The sequence below is a fragment of the Macaca nemestrina genome, chromosome 8 (genome assembly GCF_043159975.1).
Source record: "Macaca nemestrina isolate mMacNem1 chromosome 8, mMacNem.hap1, whole genome shotgun sequence".
Taxonomy (NCBI): Eukaryota; Metazoa; Chordata; class Mammalia; order Primates; family Cercopithecidae; genus Macaca; species Macaca nemestrina.
The window spans coordinates 66,923,568-66,947,539 of record NC_092132.1 but is presented as its reverse complement, the minus strand read 5'-3'; the positions used below and the strand labels follow the sequence as shown (position 1 = coordinate 66,947,539).

At 35.9% G+C, this 23,972-nt stretch overlaps 1 long non-coding RNA gene across 1 annotated transcript in view; it reads right to left on the bottom strand.

Moving 5' to 3' along the window:
• The window catches only part of LOC112427016 (uncharacterized), a 557,450-nt gene extending 533,740 nt beyond the window's left edge, over positions 1-23,710 (bottom strand). Inside the window, exon 1 of the long non-coding RNA XR_011606499.1 lies at positions 23,512-23,710. This is a non-coding gene — a long non-coding RNA (uncharacterized lncRNA). The remainder of the gene's footprint in view (positions 1-23,511) is intronic.
• Between the last annotated feature and the right edge of the window lie 262 nt (positions 23,711-23,972).

The window sequence follows — 23,972 nt, the reverse complement described above, 5'->3', positions numbered from 1 at the left end:
GTACCACTCCCAACCAACCATTGCCCCACATCTGGATCTCACGGCTGTAAAGGGCCCAGGCCATAGCTCCCTAGTGAGTCTTTACCTCTGAATTTTGTGTATCTATATGGCCAGTGGCAGGTCTCTGAATTTTGTGTATCTCTATTGCCAGCCATGAGACCCAGCTGTGATATAACATTTGGCAACATATATGTAAATTTATCAAAAATTACTGACTGTGCCTCATTTAACCCCTAATATCCGAATAAGATGAATTAAATAAATTTGTCTTATTAAGTCAAGGTTATCTATGAGTTATTTTATAGCTTTCCAGATTATATTTTAGTTTTAACAGCAGGCCCTTAAAAAATAACCCAGTGACATATCTATAAATTTAAAGTGCCCTATTGTGGTCAATAAGGATTACATCACATAGGGAAGAGAGTGGTCATAGGTACTGGAATCCAGAGGCAGGTCTCAGAAATTTGTTTTAGTTATGTGAGTTAAAAAATTGTGTAACTACCACCATGCTGCAGAGTGAGTGTGGAACCTGGTAGTCAACTCTGCACATCACATTGTGTAATAGTAAGATTGTGTGGATGAGAGACATAATAAACACAAACTCAATAAAGTAAATCTGAAAAGTAGATTCACATTTCAAAAAAGGAAAATTGTGTTGGTACCTGCTAAGTATGCCATTTTTTAAAGACACTAATAATAATTTAAGCACATTTTAATAGAGGTAAATTAACTTTTAATATGAATACATTGGCTAAAGTATTAGTTGCTCTTTAGGGGAGAGTAATGGTAAGAAAGGGACATGACAGAAGTTTCTAGGGTCTTGATAATCTGTGAAATTTCACAGAGCTCTATTTTATAATTTGTGTACATGTGCACGTGTGTATAGACATACATTCAATTTACATTTTTTGAATATGTCAAGAAATTTGAAGTGAGATCTTTTTTAAAGAAGTTTGTCTCTTTTCCATGTAGGCCTATTCATTCTAATTTTGTATTCCTTTTAGTCTCTGTTTTCAACCTGTGAGTGGTCAATAACCAACTTTAGCAGGTTTGCTGAATTGAAAAAAAAAAAAAATCAATAAAATACTCAGTGGTAAATCTGCCCAGACAGGATAAGTTCATAAATCATTGCAACCTCTCTGCCCATGAGGCAGCGTCAACATGGATCAGTGATAAGAACCACTTATATCTGAATGCAGTAAAAACATTGATACTAGACCTAAAGAGTTCAAGGTCCTTCTGTTTCTTCCATTACAAGTGAGGGTAAAAACCCAAGAGCCAGACAAATTCATAGGAATTGAGAATTTCAAAACATTTTAGACACCATTAATCACAACCCTTTCATTTCATAAATGACTAAATAGTAGCCAAGAAATTAAATAACTTGTGTAAGACTCACCCAACTTTGTGACAGAAATAGAATCAGACCTCAAGTCTCCCTCTTCTCAAGTCAGCACAGCTTCTGAGTTTCCTCTCCTCCATCCCAAAGGCGGCTCTTAACACATAGTTTCACCCTATCTGCAGGGGATATGTTCCAAGACCCCAGGGGATTCCTGAAACCACAGATAGTACCAAACTCTCTATGTACTATGTGCAAGTGTATCTTTTCTTCCTTACAATTTCATGGTTAGAAGATTCATTCTTACCGCAGACTTTAGCAACTGCACCGTAAAGTTTCTTTTTCTTTCTTTCTTTATTAAATCTAGAACTTTTACCTTTTCAGTTAAAAGAAGCACTTTTATGGCTTCTCTTTGGCGTATACAAATTTTCAGCATGACAAATCTTGTGCTTTGGGTAATTTAATTTGGGTAATTTTTTTGTAATTTAAGTAAAATAAGAGTTATTGATTACAAATACTGTGATCCCTCAACAGTCTATCTGATAATCAGGAGGGCTACTGACAGGCAGATTGTGTATGAGCGTGAAGACATATGTCCCAGGTGGACAGAGCAGGATGGCAGGATAGTGTGAGACTTCAACATGATATTCAGAAAGTTGTGCGCAGTTTAAAATTTATAAATTGCTTATTTTTGGATTTTTCCATTTAAGAGAAGATCGCTGTGTGTATATATGTGTATGTACATATTTTCCATGCATTCCTACCATATTCTTTTTTGAAAATAAAATGTTTCATCTGCCATGGAGTTTCTCTATTACTCTCCAAATAACATCTCTAAAATTGTTCCAGAATCATTTTAGCTATTAGAATGTGTGTAGCTCAACTACTAAATTGTAGCTTCATTCATTAATTGACATTATTGAGTATCTAGTTTATGCCACACACTACAATTAGTGCTTGGTATTCAGAAATAATCAGAGAAATGGTATTTGTCATTGTAGTACCTTAGGTCAATTGAGGAAACAGATAGATATTAAAATATTTATCAAAAAAGAAGTACATGTAATAAAGCATTTGACTCCATTTTTTATGTTTGACTGCCGACAGCTTTTGAAACCCATCAGTTCCTCTTCCTTTTCTGCCCTACATCTGGGCAAGCAGATAAGAAAGCCCCAGTGCTCCCTCCTTTGGTCCCAATGGGATATGCCCATACCACCTCTGACACACACACATTAGACATACATATATACATGAAAATTGCCAAGAAGAAAATGGACTTTATTTTTAGCAACCACTCAATTATTCTAGAGTATTTCTGAGTACCTCCTATGTGCTGGAAACAGTACTACGTATGGCAGTTAGACAGTAAACAAGACAGACATGGCCTCTACCTTCACAGAATGAAGGAGGAGATTAAAACAAATCATTACAGTGGGAAGGTAAGTGTTATAATAGATATGTACAGTAAACTATGGGAGCTTATACATAGGCTAATAAGCCAAGCCTAGGAACTCATATTAGGCTTCCTAGAAGAAGTGATATTCATTTGTTTATTTGTACCTTTTAAGTTCAGGGGTACATGTGCAGGATGTGCAGGTCTGTCACATAGGCAAACGTGTGTCACGGGTGCTTGTTGCGCAGATTATTTCATTACTAAGGTCTTAAGCTTAGTATCCATTATTTTTTCCTGATCTTCTCCCTCCCCCCACCCTCCACCCTCGGATAGGCCCCAGTGTGTGTTGTTCCCCTCTATGTGTCCATGTGTTCTCATTATGTAGGTCCCACTTCTAAGTGAGAACATGCAGCATTTGGTCTTCTGCTCCTGCTTTAGTTTTCTAAGGATAATGGCCTCCAGCCCCATTCATGTCGCTGCAAAGAACATGATCTCTCTCATCAACCCAAATGCCCATCAATGATAGACTGGATGAAGAAAATGCGGTACATATACACCCAGGAATACTATGCAGCCATAAAAAAAAAAAAAAACGAAGCGATATTTAGACCAGGACATAAAGGGTAAGAAGTGGAGGAAGGATAAGAGAAAAATGCAGTAACTCTTAATACCTTCTTCTCAGTGCCCACCCCTACCAACCCTAGCAAAAGTTTATCTCTTGAAATTTTGCAAAAGGGAATTTTGATAACAGTGTGGTGAACTGCTTTCCTGAGTTAGAAGGAGGAAGGAATAGAGAAAGTCGTAGTGGGCAAATGAAGAAAGAGCAGAAGGTGAATTAGAGTGTGCCCAAATTCAAAATATAATTTAAAACATTGCTTTAGAGTGATGCCAGCAAAATGGTAGACAGCTCCAAGCTCTCATCTCTCCAGAGAGATTACAAAAACAAGCAGAACAGTCAGAACCAATTTTTTCAGAACTCTGAATAACAGGCAAAGGTTTATTGCAACCAAAAATGGTGGGAAAGCTTAGTAGCATTTTAACTTGCTTTTGACAAACCCCATCTTCTAGTATCAGTCTATAACAGGAAATCTGGCATTCATAGGGTGGCAACTAGAAGGAGCAGAGCAGATCTGATTCACAAATGATTGTGTCTGCTCTAATTTGGACGGGCTACATAAAGAGCTGATGCAAGGTGTTCATCTCTCTATCACCTAATTTAAAACTCAGGACAAAAAAAAAAAAACCACAGTGAACATTGCTCAAAAATACTGCAAACTGAATGAACAACCATCAGTTGTGTGGAACAATAATGTTTTGACAATATAGTCAAAGTATTATTATGTTTGTGACTGTCTAAGGCCTGTAACAAGTGAGATTTATCCAGGGAATGCAAGAGTGGTCCAACAAAAAATATAATCAATGCAATATATCACATTATTAGAAAGCAGGAAAAGCCCCCACATGATAATTTCAATTGATACAGAAAAGATATTGGCAGAATCCAACACCCTTTCACAATTAAAACATAAGCTGGAAAACTAGGAATAGATAAGACCATTTTCACATGACAAAGGGCATTTATAAAAACTACACAGCCAAAGTAATCACAACAGCAAAAGACTGAAAGCTTCTCGCCTTAGATTAGGAGCAAGGCAAGGATGTCCGCTTTTGCCACTGTTATTTAGCACTGTACTCAAATTCTAATTGTACCCATAACTTATACTATATACAAAATTATGCAAACTTCATAACTGAACTGTTTGTTCAGTTTGTAGTAGTTTATTTTTTATCAGTGTCCACTGTTTTTCTGGCCTGAGTTTTGAACCCAAACATAAAAGCTAGAACCATAAAATTCTTTTTTTTTTTTAGATGGAGTCTTGCTCTGTTGCCCAGGCTGGAATGCAGTGGCGTGATCTCAGCTCACTGCAAACTCCGCCTCCCAGGTTCACGTCATTCTCCTGCCTCAGCCTCCCAAGTAGCTGGGACTACAGGCACCCGCCACCACACCTGGCTAGTTTTTTTGTATTTTTAGTAGAGACGGAGTTTCACCGTGTTAGCCAGGATGGTCTCGATCTCCTGACCTCATGATCCGCCCGTCTCAGCCTCACAAAGTGCTGGGATTACAGGCATGAGCCACCGTGCCCGACCCCATAAAATTCTTTAAAATACATAGAGATAAATCTAGGACCTAGGATTTGGCAATAAATTCTCACCTCAAAAAGACAAGCAACAAAAGAAAGAAAGATGTAAATCTGACTTTGTTAACATTGAAAACTTTTGTTCAGCAAAGGACATTACTAAGAAAGCACAAATACAACCTACAAAACAGGAGAAAATATTTGATGTCATATATCTGATGAAGATTAAATATCCAGAACATATAAAGAACTCCTACAACTCAACAATGAAAAGACAAAAAAAAATTAAAAATGGGCAAATAACTTAAATATTTTAACTCCAAAGAAAATATACAAACAGCAGTAAACACATGAAAAGATGTACAACATTATTAATTATTAGGTAAATGCAAATAAAAGCCACAATAAGATAGCACTTTGCACCTACTAGCATGGCTATAATAAAATGTGAAAAAGGAAAATAGCAAGTATTGGCTAGGAGGTAGAGAAACTGGAACCCTAATATTTTGCTATTGGAAATGTAAAATGGTGCAGCCACTGTGGAAAACAGTTTGGCAGTTCTTCAACAAGCAAAACATGGAATAACTATTTGACACAGCAAGTCTACTCCTCGGTTATACACCAAAGAGTTGCAAACAAGGACTCAAACAGATATTTTTACATCAATGTTTTGCACCATTACTCACAATAAGCAAAGGTAGAAACAACCTAAGTGTCCATCAACAGATGAATGGATAAACAAAATGTAGTATGAAAATATGATGGAATATTATTCTGACATAAAAAGAAATTGGTTCTGATATGTGCTGTGCCATTAATAAACCTTGAAAACATGAAATATGCTAAGTGAAATAAATCAGGCACAAAAGGACAAATATTGTATAATTAAATATTTAGAATATACAAATTTGTAGAGACAAAATATTGCTTACAAGAGTCTGGGAGGAGGAGGAATAGGAGAGTTATTACTTAATGGGTATAGAGTTGCTATGTGGGGTGATGAAAAAGTTTTGGAAATGGTAATGGTGATGGTTGCTCAACATTGTGAATGTAATTAATGCTACAGAATTGTACATTTAAAAATGATTAAAATAACAAATTTTATGTTACCTATATCTTATTATACTAAAATATTCAATCTAAAAACATAATGGGTTTATATTATAAGAAATATACATTTTTTAAGTTCAATAGAGGAATAGGTCTCCTTTCAAAGTCTTTGGCTTCTTACTTGAAAAGTGTCTTCCCAATGTACACAGAAGCCCAAATACAGTATACAGTGTGGTTTGGAACACAGAATAAAATATATGTAAATTCTTTAAAAATTATATAAAGTATTTCAAAAAGAGATGACTAATCCAATGTAGGCTGACAGTTAAATAAAATATGTTGAAAATATATAGGTCTCTGAGAACTCCTTAAAAAGGCCTTAGGATCAAGATACTGAAAGAAATGTTCTAAGTTTTAGTATTGTTCTTTTTTAAAAAAGAATATCCAGATGCTTATTTTGAAACAAAACTATTTATTATTACAAAAACCAATAAAAAGATAAATTCCCCAAATACTGTATTTCCAAAAGTGTGCTTGGCCAAATATTTCCTATAAAATTTCACTTATAAGAAAATCACAAATATAGTTATTTCTTTGTTATAAATTGTAATACAATTTCTACATGCAATCATTTAAAATGTAAAGGGCTTTTTAAAAAATGTTCAATACTGATTAATTTTTCACATTCTTTTCTTCTTTTTAATCTGCAAATACATTTTGATACTTTTTTGAAATATACATGTTTTAAATGTTTCTCTTGAAAAAAACTTGTACCTAAACAATAAGCACCATGTATCTATACACTACAACACATTTGATACAAATTAATATCAGCAAAATCATACTATTACTGAATATTTTTTCTCTGTGGGTATATCACTTTACTCTATGTGTCTTTATGATTCTTATTTATAATAACGGCAGTATAATTTTGTAAACCTATTTTATCTATTTTATAAGGTAATTAAAAAAATTTAAATTATGGCAAAACCACTGATAATCAGTATATAAGATGTTTGATAAAACATGTAAAGTCTATTTTTACTCACTAAAGATTTATGAAATTGTAGCTTTTTGTTTTTCTTCTTTTTTAACTTTGCTGGTCTAGTAAATTTGGCAAGAAAACAATAAACAGATTTTATTCAATCATTTGTCAACACAGCAACAAATTCCCATATTGCCTCAGGATGTAAACCATGTGTCCTGTGAAGGATTCATTGACAAATGCATTCATGCTTTTCTGCTCTATTGACAAGCTTTTAAACATAAAGAATTGGTCTCTATGATTTATATTCTGATTTCACATAGGAAGTAGGCTATGCTAGGTAAAAATTTAAATACACTTTTGATGCTCGAGGCTAAATATACACATCCATCTAAATGAAATTGTGCCTTCCCATTAGAATAGGTATGAATAAAAGCTAATATGATATTAAAATATTCACAATTAAGGCAAATATTTATATTTATATAAATAAGCATATTTTGAAATAGTACAATAAAGAAAAGATAGCTAGATGGAAAATGATAAAGATTAAATTATCTATAATTTAATCCAGTTATAAAATATGAAGCATTAATCTATGACAATGTTCACAGAGAGAGGAAAAAAATGTGTCTCTTTTGCAGCTCTCTCTTAGGATTGAAGCGTCATTTCTCCAGAAGACGCCTTCGGAGAAACATTTATTTCACATTGGACAGCACTCTCTTAAGACGTGTTAGTAATTTTAGGCTTCATACAACGAAGATTAAAAAAAAAAAACTTGTTTTCTCTCTCCCTTAAGCATTTACATGTAGACAGTTTGAGACTAGCACAGTGATTCTGGTGTTGAATAAGACAGAGTGAACTTCAGCTTTTTAATCCATTCTCCCTAGGATGTGATTCTAATCCTTATAATCTAAGATCCCTCTCCAGCTTTCAAATCCATAATGAATACACCTGGAAGGAGGAAATGGGAAGAAAAGGACCTGTTCCTCTCTTTGGGACATGACCCATCAGGACTTCTCAAATCACTTCTGCTCACACACTAGTGTCCAGAACATAGGCATAGGGAGATGCTAACAGGAAAGGCAAAGGGAAATATCTTTATCCTGAGTATTTTTGTGTCTAGGCAAAAATTACAAATTCCATTAAGGTATAATAAGATAATAGATACTGTGGGGAAACCATTAGTCTTAGCCAGTCTGCTCCTTTTGTCATTTAATTATCAATGTGCACCGTCTTTTCTACAATAAAAACATTTTCACTCTCTTTCTGAGAGAGACAAGCACCAAGTCTCATCACCTTAGTGCATCCAGCAAGAAATCCAGGAACCTGTAGTGATTCTTCCCTCTGCAAATGTAGCCCTTTGTGGATAATCAATCTATAAATTAAACCTATCTGCTCCCAAAACAAATACAGGATAAGAGTTCACATTTAGAAAGGTGTCATGGCAAGTTGTACATCCCATTGGACAGCAGTAGCAAACATGCTCTTTTCTGCAAGTAGAATCAATTTCTTTATTAGCTACTTGGCAGCTGCAGGTTCCACTTTCTGCAGATAACTCTTTGCCCATTATCTTCCATAGCTATATTTGACATGCACTTTAAAAAGAATGGTATCCTTAAGGGCTTTTACAGGCCACTTACTGCTGTTGCAGGTTTAGGAATCAGACATTGTGTTAAGTCAGGCTTGCAGTGTCATTGGCAAGCAAGTCCCTCAAACACTTGATAGAGTTGAGGTTTGTTTCCAGTTAACTCCGTGTGCAAATTACCACAGGCAAAGTTCTCATGTAGCCACAACTTTTTCAACCTCAGAACACGTACTGGCCTCTGTATTGCACTCATTCCACTGCATCTCAACTCTCTTGAGGTTCTCTGAAGGTACAATTATGGATAGTGTTTTAGGTAGGTCTTCCCTACACCCAACACAGAGCCCAAGATTTTTCTTTGTTCAAGTAGCTTATTTAAGAATCTGTTTGCAAAGTGCAAACATGAGAGGTTGGAAATTGAATAGGGAAGGAAGAAAAGATAGATATACAGAAAGATATAGATGTATATCCTATTAGTTTTATTTCCTTGGAAACAAAGTAAGATTAACACAGAAATTTTCTTTTCTTTCACAGAAAATCTTACACAGAAATTTTCACTGTAGCAGAGGCTGGAATCAGAAGTAAAATTAAGAGGAAGTGAAGCACATGCAGAGGTTAGGACTGACAACAATGGTAAAGTACTATCCTTAATCTGATCTTTGCTGCTGAAGTTGCTCCCATTGTCTTGCCTTAACTTTTAAAGGAAAATGCTTGAAAAAGTCTTTAGGCCAAAGTGATATTTCCTACAAAGACTACTGCTTTGTAGCCATGGCATGAAACTGCTTCCACTCCACATAGCAAAACAGTCAGATTTTTGTTCCCTGCTTGGTCCTGACTTATCATACTCCCAATCAGTTTCAATTACAGGCTGCAGGCAGATAGCGCCTCCTTTTATCAAAGCAATATTCCCTTTCACCTCTGTTTGCAGGTTGGCTAGCTCTAGCCGGAGTTCATCTCACCACTGAAGAACTTGTTGAAAGCAATAAGAAACAGCAAGACAACAGCATTCTGAAGATTTCCTTCCATATAGGGAATGAGAGTTAAATAGGCCCATTGCTATCCTTTAAAATATGGGAAGCAATAGTTTTACTAACAACTTTGCCACAGAATAACAAATATCACGAACTCTTCAAAACACTGTATGAGTTACATAGGGCAGGACCTCTAGGTAAAGAGAAGAGGTCTAACGTTTGGAAGAAGAGAACCAGATGAAGTGATTAGTGAAGTCAGAGGGAAACTAAGAGAGAGTGGAATCGAAGTTATAGGTAGCAAGTGCTTCAAGGAGGGAGAAAGTGACTGTGCCAAATGCTCATAACAGGTTGGAAAGTGAGTTCTGAGAGCTACCAGGTTCAGCAATGAGACGGTCGTGAGTGACAATGATGGGGAATGCTTCTTATGAAGCAGAATACTAGGCTCCTTGTTTTTTAGTGAGTATTCATTAATCCCATGGAAACTTTCTACACAGTCTCCTGAAACATAACAGAAAGCGTCCTTGCTTTTCAGCATAATTTGAAACAAACACTTTTATTACTAAGATTAGTAAAAAAGAAAATAAAATGGTCAATCTTTAAGCCTAATGGCAAAATTTACTCAAAATATAATTTCAAAAGCCCTATATGTGTAAAATAAACTATTGCTAACAAAGACATTCTTTAAATCAAATATTTGCCAGTAACAGGAAACAGCATCAAGTTTTAACTCTTAAAATTATAAATCCATTAATATAATCTAAATGAATCCAGTCAATACTTAGAAAATAGAAATTTTAGTGATAATATTAACTTTATGAAGAGTTAAGCAAACATGAACATAAATTCTGACTTTCTAATATTCCTCTAAGTAGCTCGAGAATATTGTGCTATTTACAATTTTTCCTTTAATCAAAAATTAAAAATAATTATCAGTCAGTAGTTGGAGAGTGGGGAAGGGAAATGTGTCAGGAGACTAATCAAAGAACTGCGGATGGGATTCCTTGTTGACATTGTATACATATATAAATCTATATTGCATTTATGAAATTATACATATTATGAAAAAATGATAGACTTTGAATAGGACCATTAAATTAGTATGATTCAGGCAGTTAGTAGATCCGCCCTACTACATGCAAATAACCCCACTGGTCTCTCTACTCTTTTTATGTAAAGGACAGACCAGTTAGTTTTTCCAAGGGGAATTCTTAAACTCATTAGATATGTGGTATTCATTCTAATTAGTTTCACTTAACACCACAAAAAGGACTTGTTCACAGGCTATTTTACCCTCCTCTTCCTCTCTAGTTGATTAGCTGTGTTCATTTTTAAATGGAAGATATACTCTAGATATTTAAATGTAGGGCATCTCTCCCTTTCAAATCTCAGAAAGAAAGGCATGCTTCAGTTTCTGTATGGAGAGCTCTGATATCCTGTCCCTCTTGTGAAGGAGGAAGGAATGCTGCTCCCTCTATTCTTCTTTGTCTTCTACCTTTCATCAGCATTGAGCCTCTCTATGCTTTTTCAGATCAAAAGATAGTTTGTCTCATTCCAGGACATTCAATATTCGTACTTTAAAAAGTAAAAGGTTAATCTTTAATAATAAAAATAGAACAGTGACGGTATTAGTTCTTAAACAGTATAAAACATAGATGCCTTACTACATCAGAAAGCCTTCTTAGGATTTCAGGTTCAATGAATGGCAGTTAACAAAAACATTTTGGCAACTTACTTGACAGTTGTACCAACAGGTTTGGATTCATAATGATGAATCTAGGGCATATATTGGTGCCAGGCATAGAAAATTAAATAATATCAAGACATTTTAAATGGCCTTATTAACATCTTAAAACTCACCTATAAGGGAAATTATGCTTTTACAATTTATAACAAGAAAATCATGGAAACATGCATATATGCAAAGAAAATGTAATTATAATACCAACTAATGTTAACTAGTCACTTTGTTAATTGCCTGATGCGTACTAAGCACTTATATGCATTTCTTTCATTAAATCTGAATAATACTTCTAACATATCCATTTTATAAATGAACTAATTAAGGCATAGAGAGATAAATGATTCACACCTAAGATAACCTTGTAAGGAACAAAGTTAGACTCAACCCAGATGTCTCTGATTGTAATTCCAATGCTTTTAATCACGATGATACACTGCAGTTGATTAAAGTTAGAATTTGAATTTGAAAACTTAGATTCCAATTTCTACTATGACTACATCACCATGCATTTATGTTCCAAGAAAAAAATCTAATATGTACTGACATTAATGACAATATTACATTAGAAGAATGTTCCAGAGAAAGAGAATACTATCCAAATGTATTTTTAAAGCTTACTTGTTTTTGGTTTGACTGTGTTTCCTAAGTTTCTCACACTAGAATAAAAGGAAAAAAAAAGACAATTAACAATCGTGGGTCGTGTGTGTGTGTGTGTGTGTGTGTGTATGTGTGTGTATGCTTACAAATATGAAAATTCAACTTGCAAGAAAAGACAAGATCCAAGTTTGCATTTGTACAAATAGTAAATACCTGGAAAATCAGTAGTCTCCAGTACAATTAACTACCACTTTCCTCTTATCATGAATCAAACTGAGTGTATTTAAAATTTACTGTATTTCAACTGAGGGAAGTAATTCTATGTTAGAATATTTATGAATGTAAAGTATGTTCATTTAGAAAATTTCATAAACATTTAAAAATAAAATAAAAATTATCTCTTAATGTCCACAAAACATGCTATTGACAACATATCATACATATTTATATGTATAAACATACATATACATACTTACACATTATAAATATATTTATATTTTTAGATACTAAAGTTTTATATACCTATACATTTTAAACTCATATTTATTGTGATTTTATCTTATTTTTAGGATATTATTAGACGTGATTATTTTAAATTTCTATGTAAGAAATCACTTTTAGAGATGACTTTTAGTAACTCCTGTATGCAATCTAGTTATGAGCCCTCATGAAGATGTGTTTCAAATGTTAAAAAATAAAGTTTTCTAACTAAATACCTGTTGTATAGATCCGAAGGAAAATAAAATAGTCAGTGGCTCTTGATCCACAGGAGCAAATGCCTAAAGAGCTCTAATTTTTTAGGTTGGTTGAGCCACAGACAATGGTTATCTGTGGGAATAAATTATATGAACACTAAAAATTGCAACACTGGGAGTCCAGTGACTCTTGGTCACTCAATAAGAAATAAGCAAAACTCTGGAAGCTCAATGTGATGCACAAAGATCTGGATCAACAGTGAGGGCTCCATCTGTTGATAGCATTACCTAACTGGTGTGTAAGACCATATGTCTGCAGCTACCAATATGGCATCAATAAGAAGTGACAGGAAGGACCTGATCAGAGTTCATCCTTGTCACACTTAAGCAAATATTGGCCTGCTAGCCTCTTGAAATGCATAAAGTCCGGAGTTTTGAGATCATTCAGAAGAGAAGGTTTCCATAAGAGAGGAATATTGACATATACAATCTGGCAAATAGGAGCCTGAGTTCATTTTAATGTGAAAAACAAAAGATACATGATGGTATTTCCCTCTCAAGTTAATGAACAGTTCAGAAAATTTATCATATAATGCTTTCACTAATATCATTTTTAAGAAAACTTTGGCTACATTTTGATATTAAAAAGTCTACATTTTATTGGTGGCAATGTAAAGTAGCAGAGCCATTATGGAAGACAGTATGGAGATTCTTCAAAAAAGTAAAAATAAAACTACCATTTATCCAGCAATTCCACTGCTGGGCTTATATCCAAAAGAAAGGAGGCTTGCACACTCATGCTTATTACAGCATGATATTCACAAGAACCAAGGTATGGAATCAACTTAAGTGGCCATCAATAGATGAATGAATAAAGAAAATGTGGTATATCTACACAATGGAATACCATTCTGCCATTAAAAAAGAATGAAATTATGTCATTTGCAACAACATGGATAGAACTGGAAGACATTATGTTAAGTGAAATAAGCCAAGCACAGAAAGACAAATATTGCATGTTCTTATTCAAATGTGGGAACAGAAAAGATGGTATCCTGGAGGTGGAGAGTAAGAATGCTGTTTACCAGGGTATGGGAAGGGAACAGAAAAGGAAGGAATAAAAATAAGTTGGTTAAAGCATACAAAAATACAGTTAAAGAAATATATTCCAGTATTTAATAGTATAGAAGGGAAATTTTAGTTAGTAATTTATTGTATATTTCAAAATAGCTAGAAGTGAAGAACTGTAAATGTTTCTGACATGAATAAAAGTTAAATGTTTGAGGTGATAGATATCCCAGTGAGAGGTGACAGCATGCTGGCAGCCCTCACTCGCTCTTGGCGCGTCCTTGTCCTCCGTGTCCACTCTGGCAGGGCTTGAGGAGCCCTTCAGCCCGCCACTGCACTGTGGGAGCCCCTCTCTAGGTTGACTGAGACAGGAGATGGCTCCCTCTGCTTGCAGGGAGGTATGCAGGGAGAGCCCCCGGCAGGAACTCAGGCGGCACGCAGCACTCACCGGCCAGCGTGATTTCCGGGTGGGCGTGGACTCGGTGAGCCCTGCACTCGGAGCAGGGGGCCAGCGTCCCTGGCCCGGGCAGTGAGGGGCTTAGCACCTGGGGCTAGTAGCTGCAGAGGTCACGCTGGGTCCAGCACCGGCGGCCCACCTGCACGGCGCCCAAATTCTCCCTGGGCGTCAGCCGCCTCCCCGCAGGGCAGGGTTCTGGACCTGCAGCCCACCGTGCCAGAGCCCACCCCACCCCCAGCCCCACAGTGGGCTCCTGCCAGGCCCGAGCCTCCCCAACAGGTGCCACCCCCTGCTCCATGGCCCCAGGTCCCATCGACCACCCAAAGGCTGAGGAGTGCAGGTGCCCGCCTCAGAACTGGTGGGCAGGTCGCCCCCGGCCCTGGTGCGGGATCCCCTAAGGGAACTAGCTGGTCTCCTGAGTAGGGTGGGGACTTGGAGAACTTTTATGTCTAACTAGAGGATTGTAATTGCACCAATCAGCACTCTGTGTCCAGCTCAAGGTTTGTAAACACACCAATCAGTGCTCTGTGTTTAGCTAATCTAGTGGGGACTTGGAGAACTTTTATGTCTAGCTAGAGGATTGTAAATGCACCAATCAGCCTTCTGTGTCTAGCTCAGGGATTGTAAATGCACCAAGCAGCACCTTGTCAAAATGGACCAATCAGCAGGATGTGGGTGGGGCCAGATAAGGGAATAAAGCAGGTTGGCGTGGGGGTGGAATCTTCTCTGCTGCTCACTGGCTCCGCACCACCTTTATGAGCTGTAACACTCACCACAAAGGTCTGCAGCTTCACACCTGAAGTCGCAAGACCACGAACCCACCAGGAGAGATGAACAACTCCAGACGCGCCGCTTTTAAGAGCTGTAATATTCACCACGGAGTTCTGCAGCTTCACGCCTGAAGCCAGCGAAACCATGATTCCACCAGAAGGAAGAAACTCTGGACACATCTGAACATCTGAAGGAACAAACTCCAGGCACACCATCTTTAAGAACTGTAACACTCACCGTAAGGATCTGCAGCTTCATTCTTGAAGTCAGTGAGACCAAGAACCCACAAATTCTGGACACACCAGTTCCTCTGATTTGATCATTGTGCATTGTACGCAAGTATCAAAATATCACATATACCCCAAAGTTATGTACAACAAATTACATATCAACCTAAATTTCTACATTTTATTACTTATATGAGTTGCTGTGAAGGACACAAACTGATTAAAGAATGACTGAAGGTGTGGTAACCTATTTCAGAAAAGGTGGCAGCAAAGATATTTAGGAGGAGGTGACATTAAAGCTGAAACAAAATAAGAAGCAGCAAGATAAAGAGGAGGAATAAGAATATTACATGAAAAAGCTAGCTACTAAAAAGTCCTGCAATGGAAAATCTTAGAGCATATCTGGGTAAACAATCGAATACCTGCATGAAGGAAATGCAGACAAGATGCAGTTGGGAGGATTGATAGGGGCTAAAATCTACAAGGCTAAGGATTTTGATTTTATTTTAGATGCAAGTGAAAGCCATTAAACAGCTTTGAAAAAATTGTTGAAATGATCAGATTTGTATGGTATTTTACATAAAAATTTCTCAAAGTAGAACAAGGAAGAAATTACAGTAGCATAGACTAAGTTAGTGACTATGAAAATGAAGAGACATAATATATATTTTATATAATATATAGACACTTGAATACAGATTATAGAGAACTCACTGATGTATTCTATGTTAGAAATGAAAAAAAGTAAAGAATAAAGGCTTATTCCTAGGTTTTGCTTTGAGTCAGTATACAAACCGTGATGCCATTCACCGAGAGAAAAAAGATTTGCAGAATATCAAATGATATAGAGTGCCACAATACCTTAAAGGCAAAGTACATTTGAGTATCTACAAATATATCACCTCCCATGTAACAAAAAAGGGAATGTAAGAAAATGCACATATATCTGCTCATTTGTGCAAAAAGAAATGTAGAAAGGATAAACCAGAAATTAGTGCAATTGATTATCTGCAGGAAGCAGATAGAAACTGGGCAAAAAGAAAAGTAGAATGGGAATGGAGTAGAAGGAATGAGAAGGAATGACATTTCTATGGGTATACCTTTTTGTATAATCCTGACATTAAAACAATGGAAAATCTTACATTTCCAGGTAAATAAATATTTAAAATCAAGCAGTATTTGGAAAGATCTCAACATGGAACATAAACTGTAACAAGTGAGCCTAACTTTATTACAAACAAATAACAAAATTACACTGAAATGCAGAAAAACTAACCTAAACTTTAGGAAACAGTATATTGACCATACAGTTTTGAGCTTACACATACTGTAAGGCTAAAGACAAAAAGAATTGTACACAAATACTGTAATTGTGTGTTAGTTCATTTTCACACTGCTACAAAGAGCAACCTGAGACTGGGTAATTTATGAAGAAAAGAGGATTAATTGACTCACAGTGCCACAGGCTATACAGGAAGCATGCTGGGAGGACTCAGGAAATTTCCAATCATGGCAGAAGGGTGATGAGGAAGCAAGCACCCTCTTCACACGGTGGCAGGAGAGAGACAGACAGAGAGCGAGCAGGGAAGTGCTATACACCTTTAAACAACAAGATCTTCTGAGAACTCACTATCACAAGAATGGCCAGGGGGAAATCTGCCCATGATCCAATCACCTCCCACCAGCTCCCTCCCCAATACTGAGAATTACAATTCAACATGCAATTTGGATGGGGACACACAGCCAGACCATATCAACTTATTAAATGTATTTTCACAATTCTTAAATTATCATGTGTATTCTAGGACTGAACAAATAAGTAAATAGAATGTGATCATGAGAATCAGTTTCTCACTGTTAAAGAAGTTTGTAAGGTGTAAGGAAGGGCTCCAGTTTCAGTTTTCTGCATATGGCTAGCCAGTTCTTCCAACACCATTTATTAAATAGGGAATCCTTTCCCCATTGCTTGTTTTTGTCATGTTTGTTAAAGATCAGATGGTTGTAGATGTGTGGCATTATTTCTGAGGCCTCTGTTCTGTTTCATTAGTCTATATATCTGTTTTGGTACCAGTACCATGCTGTTTTGGTTAGTGTAGTCTTATAGTATAGTTTGAAGTCATGTAGCATGATGCCTCCATCTTTGTTCTTTTTGCTTAGGATTGTCTCGGCTATATGGGCTCTTTTTTGGTTCTGTATGAAATTTAAAGTAGTTTTTTCTAATTCTGTGAAGAAAGTCAATGATAGCTTGAAGGGGATACCATTGAATCTATAAATTATTTTGGGCACTATGGCCATTTTCACGATGTTGATTCTTCCTATCCATGAGCATGGAATGTTTTTCCATTTGTTTGTGTCCTCTCTTATTTCCTTGGGCAGTGGTTTGTAGTTCTCCTTGAAGAGGTCCTTCACATCCCTTGTAACTTGTATTCCTAGGTATTTTATTCTCTTTATAGCAATTGTGAATTGGAGTTCACCCATGATTTGGCTGTTTGTCTATTATTGATGTATAGAAATGCCTGTGATTTTTGCACATTGATTCTGTATCCTGACACTTTACTGAAGTTGCTTATCAGTTTAAGGAGATTTGGGGCTGAGATGATGGAGTTTTCTACGTATACAATAATGTCTAGAATTCTGAATTCTGCAAACAGAGACTTCCTCTCTTCCTATTTGAATACCTGTATTTCTTTCTCTTGCCTGATTGCCCCGGCCAGAACTTCCAATACTATGTTGAGTAGGAGTGGTGAGAGAGAGCATCCTTCTTGTGCCAGTTTTCAAAGGGAATGCTTCCAGCTTTTGCACATTCAGTATGATATTGGCTGTGGATTTGTCATAAATAGCTCTTACTATTTTGAGATACATTCCATCAAAGTTTTTAAAAATTAACTCAAGATGGATTAAAACCTAAGACCTAAACCCATAAAAACCCTAGAGGAAAACCGAGGCAATACCATTCAGGACATAGGCATCAGCAAAGACTTCATGATGAAAACACCAAAAGCAATGGCAACAAAAGCCAAAATTGACAAATGGGGTCTAATTAAACTAAAGAGCTTCTGCACAGCAAAAGAAACTATCATCTGAGTGAACAGGCAATCTATGGAATGGGAGAAAATTTTTGCAATCTATCCATCTAACAAAAGGCTAATATCTAGAATCTACAAGAAAGGTCAACAAATTTACAAGAAAAAAAACAACTCCATCAAAAAGTGGGCATAGATATGAATAGACACATCTCAAAAGAAGACATTTATGCAGCCAACACACATGTGAAGAAAAGCACATCATCACTGGTCATTAGAGAAATGCAAATCAAAACCATAATGAGATATTATCTCATGCCAGTTACAATGATGATCACTAAAAAGTCAGGAAATAACAGATGCTGGAGAGTATGTGGAGAAATAGGAATGTTTTTACACTGCTGGTGGGAGTATAAATTAGTTCAACCATTGTGGAAGACAGTGTGGTGATTCCTCAGGGATCTAGAACCAGAAATACCATTTGACCCAGCAACCCCATTACTGGGTCATTCTACTATGAAGACACATGCACAAGTATGTTTATTGCAGCACTATTCACAATAGCAAAGCTTGCTATCAACCCAAATGCCCATCAGTGATAGACTAGATAAAGAAATGTGGCACATATACACCATGGAATACTATGCAGCCATAAAAAAGGATGAGTTCACGTCTTTTGCAGGGACACGGATGAAGCTAGAAACCATCATTCTCAGCAAAGTAACACAGGAACAGAAAACCAAACACCACATGTTCTCACTTCTAAGTTATAGCTGAACAATGAGAACATAGGGCCACAGAGAGGAGAACATCACACACCAGGGCCAGTCAGGGGGTGAGGGGCTGGTTAAGCATAGCATTAGGAGAAATACCTAATGCAGATTACAGGGGAAGGATAGCATTAGAAGAAATACCTAATGTAGATGACGGGTTGATGGGTGCAGCAAACATCCATGGCATGTGTATACCTATGTAACAAACCTGCACATTCTGCACATGTATCCCAGAACTGAAATTAAGAAAAAAAAAAAAAGGAAGTGACAAATAGAGAAAGAGTGAGAGAGGAGGGCAAAATAAACCCTGAGTTGGACTAGAATCCAGGTATCCGTTTGAACTCATACTTTTATACAGATAATCATATAGATAGCTATATATACACATACATTCATATAAATTTAAAAACAGATGTTTATGTGTGTATGCTAGTTTTGTCTGCTTATATGGCAATTGGGTAACTTGGGTAGTAATGAATATAACTCTTGCCAAGATGCTGGGGCTACAGGTGTGTTCCACCACACCTAGTTTTTTTTTTTTTTTTTTTGGTGGAGATGGGGTTTTGCCGTATCGCTCAGGCTGGTCTCAAACTCCCAGACTCAAGCAATTTTCCCACTTAGACCTCCAAAAGTGCTGGAATTATAGGCATGATCCACCATGCCCATCCTATAATTGCTAGTATCTAATTCAAGGAACCAGAACTCCTTGGAGAAATGATGGATTAAGAACTGGGACAGGAAAAGTAAAAGATAGGCCTGGAACATTCTGTGGTGTGAGAAAAGAAAGTACTACTAAAAAAATTGTACGGCCCTGTAAAAAAAAAAACACAGGAGATGATTTGAGGGAGTCCAGTGATAATATCTGGAATAAATTGAGCAATGATATAATTAATAATTGTAATTGATTTTAACACAGAGAATAAAATAAATATCCATAAGCATACACTGATATAAATAATTAAATAAATTTGCAAATGAGGGGAAAGGAACAGTGCTTCCATATAGTTAACTTATAATTAATAACTGTTGAAGGAATTGTGGGAATAGAAAATGACCATTTGTGAAACACCAAAGTAACTGGTGGAAGCAGGAATTATTGGCAGTTGCTAAAATTGGTATGGGAGGATGAAATAAGAAATAGAATAATTGAACAATCTAAAATTATCTCCCCAGAAAATGCATATTAAAGGGTAAAATAGTAATTTTGCTGCTATCCTTATAAACAAGTCATCAAAGCTAATACCACCCAGTAATGAGACATATGGATTTCTTGTATTCCCTAATATGGCACACTGAGACGGGCATAACATCATTCCTTTGGTGCTCCTGCCAGGTATCACATAACCTCAGTCTAACCATGAGAACATATGAAACTCAAATTGAAGGAGATTCTACAAAATAACTGCCTAGGATTCTCCATAAACTCAAGGTCATGAAAGACTGAAAAACTATCCTAGATTGAAGGAGAATGAGGAGGTATAGCAAATAACTGAGATAAGTGAACCTGGATATGAACCTAGACCGAGAGACAATAGGCAGTATTTGAATATAGTCTGTAAAGCAGTTAATAGAATGGTATCAGTGCAAATTTTCTGACTTCCATAATTGTACTGTGCAAATTTTCTGACTTCCATAATTGTACTGTGGTTATGTAAAATATAAACACTGAGAAAGCTGAGTAAAGGCCATATGGCAACTCATGACTTTATGTATGAAGTGTTTTGGTACATTAAGCTTAATAATACAGTTAGTAAAAACTTAGTTTGAAAATTTCCTATGAAGAAAAGCATCTTGTTTAGGAATATTACAAATTTGATGTAGAAGATAATATTTACAAAAGATTCATAAGGTGTGGCAGAGGAAACAGTCAGCTTTGAACAATGGCTTTTCAAAACTTTATACAATTAAGTATCATGATGAGTGGAATGCATGAACTACATAAATTTATGAGGAGTTAGAAAACCATAGAATTTTCTCACTGCAAATGTCCTTAGAATTTACTTTCTCAACTTCTTAGCTTCAACCTCTGCTGAAATATTCAGAGACAGGGAGTTTATAATTTTAAAATGTGGTCTATTTTATTTCTTGAAAGGTTCCAATCATTAAAATGTTCATCCTTTTATGAAGTTAAGCCTGGCTCACTGGTCTAACTTCTTCTGTTTGAAACAGCCTAACCTTTTTTCCACAGGACAATGCTTCAAATATTTTAGAGCTGCCACCTAGTTCCCACCTTGTCTTGTTTCATTTCATCTATTCCAAGTTCCTTTAGCTACTTCTTATTTATTTTAGATTCCAGACACATTATGGCATTGATTCCTCTCTTTAGCATAACAACTCATTTGTCAGATATGGTATTTTAAAACTGGAAGAGGTTGTTTATTATTATCTGTAGAAAATTCAAACATAGTATCTGCAATCAGGCAATAATTCTTCACCTAAAATGATTCATATATACCAGCTGACAAATAAAATGAAAAAAATCCCAATGGGTTTTATTCCTAAAGAGTTATAATGTGCACTTATCTGCAGTGTACGGGTAATGTCAATTTTCTTTCTATGCATCGACAACATTGCCCTGTCACAAAGGAGAAGGGAATGCCCCACTGATGTTGCCTAACTGTGTTAGTATAAATATCATGCTATGAACTAGAAATTAGATATTAGGAAGGATTCTTTTTTGCCACTATACATGCATAATACAATTTTCCCTATTATTTGAGCATTTCTCATCTTGATTACTCATCTATAAGCCCTTAAGCATATTCGCTAACCTGCATCATAAACATCAAAGTGGAACACTTCGCTTTGCTTTTTATGAAATTATTATGCTTACTAACCACTATTTGAGTTCTCACTATGGGCAAATCATTCTAGCTAGCAAAGTGCAGAGGTTCAGAGCATAAAGTTCAAAGTGTAACACCTAAGCTCAAGCAAGTAACTTAATCTATCTAAAGTTTCATTTTCTTGTGTGTAAAGTGAGAATAATTGTAATATAAAGTGGATGGTAAAAAACATTTAGGTACTACATAATAAGAGCTTATTTGACTTGTGGCAGTAAGTTTGTATTCACTAGTGCCAGCATGATAACGATGATGATGAAGTTACCAGCAGGTGTACACAATAAGAACTGGTGAATAAACCACATGATTACCTCTGTGTATATTTGCTTCCTCAGGCTAAACTCCTCTGCTTTGTATCCCTTGGCTCTCACTCTTCAACTATTAAACACTTCACAAGGCAGCTCAGGTCTTCTCTTCTATGATGCTTTCCTTAACTACTCTTCTAGAATTAACTTAAAAGGTGTTGCTTATACTCATATTATGTACAAAATTCTGCAGCAAAATTTATAACACTTTATTGTGATTTGTTCCCCATTGGATTGCAACTATCTTGAGGAAAGAAACTGGGTCTTATTCCTGGAATATAAAATAGTTCCAAGCACATAGTAAGTGATCAATAGATAATATTTCATAAATAAAATAGTAAATAAAAATTAATGATTGTTTTATGCTACTTCTTGCTCTCTAGGAGCCAAGTCACAAATGCTTAGTTAAGTGCATTAATTTTTTTCTAATATGGTACAGAAAACTATTAATAAAAGGTCAGACTCATTGATGTATGCACAATATCAACAATGGGATTTCTCATAATTTGTATAGTTCCATATGCAACCCTAGCAAGTGAAGATTAATCAATTGCGGCCTGCCTTGTATTTATATTTATAAATAATTTAATAATAATAAATAATCTCAAGCTAATTTAAAGAAAGCCATCATATCCTACTAAGTTGAAAAGTTTGAGACTTTTAATGTTTAAATAATAGTGAGACTAGCTCCCTTTTGTCATTCTGGATTCTCATTTTTTAAGATAATTTTAACATTTTAACTTCTTTGAATATCATCATTTCCAAATTCAGTTAGTGGGGGCCTTAACATAATAGCAAATTTGAAAACTAATAGAAGAGAGGTAAATGTCCAACAATTTGAACCTCTTTTGGTTAGTCTCCACATTTCTTTAAAAATAATTCCCGTTTACCACAATATCTACACTTTCAATCTTTTTTCCTACTAAAAACAAGAAAAAAAAAATCATGTTGATGGTTCCAGAATCATCCACAAGGGGGCAAACTTACAACACATGCACAAGGCAGGGAAAATGAGCAATAATAAACTGGACTCATTGGAGAAAAAAAATTGAGTCATTAATGACATTAAGTCCATATTAGAAAGAAAACAATGCTAGTATAGCTCTTTGAGGATAAGATTTTTATTCAATTTCTACTTTTTATTCCTATTTTCAATGCCAGAGGAAGTATGCATATCTGAAAGTTGGAGTCAGATGTAACAAAATCATTTAAATGTCTCTTTAATGATAAGGAAAGGACTTGAAAACACTGTAAGCTCTCTTATACTTATTTCTATTCTGACAGCTTTAAATTTTATTTTTAAAATATATTTCTGAGATTGCTTTATCAAAAATGTATACCTCACCTAAGATGCTATCATTGTCTTAAGAGTCAAGAAATTACAGACAGGAATTCAACTAAAACAAAAATGGAAAATTTCTGTACAACACAGCAAACTGAGTTCTAGTTGTGTTTGCCCTTAACACACCCTGTTATGAGTCAGGGTTTTCAGTCCTTGTGATTCTTAAAGTTAAAATCAAGTATAAGACTATTGCTCACAGTCTTATGCTTACCCAGATCAGAGTCCGTGGTTCCTTTTAGAATCACTCTGCTGTATTCACTCCGAGCTCTGACGGCCATCACTCTCGGTTGTTTTGGCTGTACAAAATGCCAACCCCAGCGAAACAGAACCCTAGGCCAACTCAGCACCCACACCAGGCAACTAACCATGGCTGGAGAAAACCCAGCAACTTTGCTAATTTGTCTCGTTTAAATTCATAATCATAAGCCTGAGTGAACTTGCTAGTACTTATTAGAAAACTCAGTGCAAATCAGTTCTCTTTCACTCCCTTCTAGGCAACTGTTTCAAAACTTCTCTTTCCTCACATCTCAAGTACCAATTCATCTTTCTAAATTCTCAGCTGCTTTTTATTTCATTGGGAATGCATATGAGAGCAAGGCAAAATTCCCTAGAGCTCTGAACATCAAGTTTACCAACCTATCTGGGTCTACTTGAAGCCAAATGCTCTGTCTC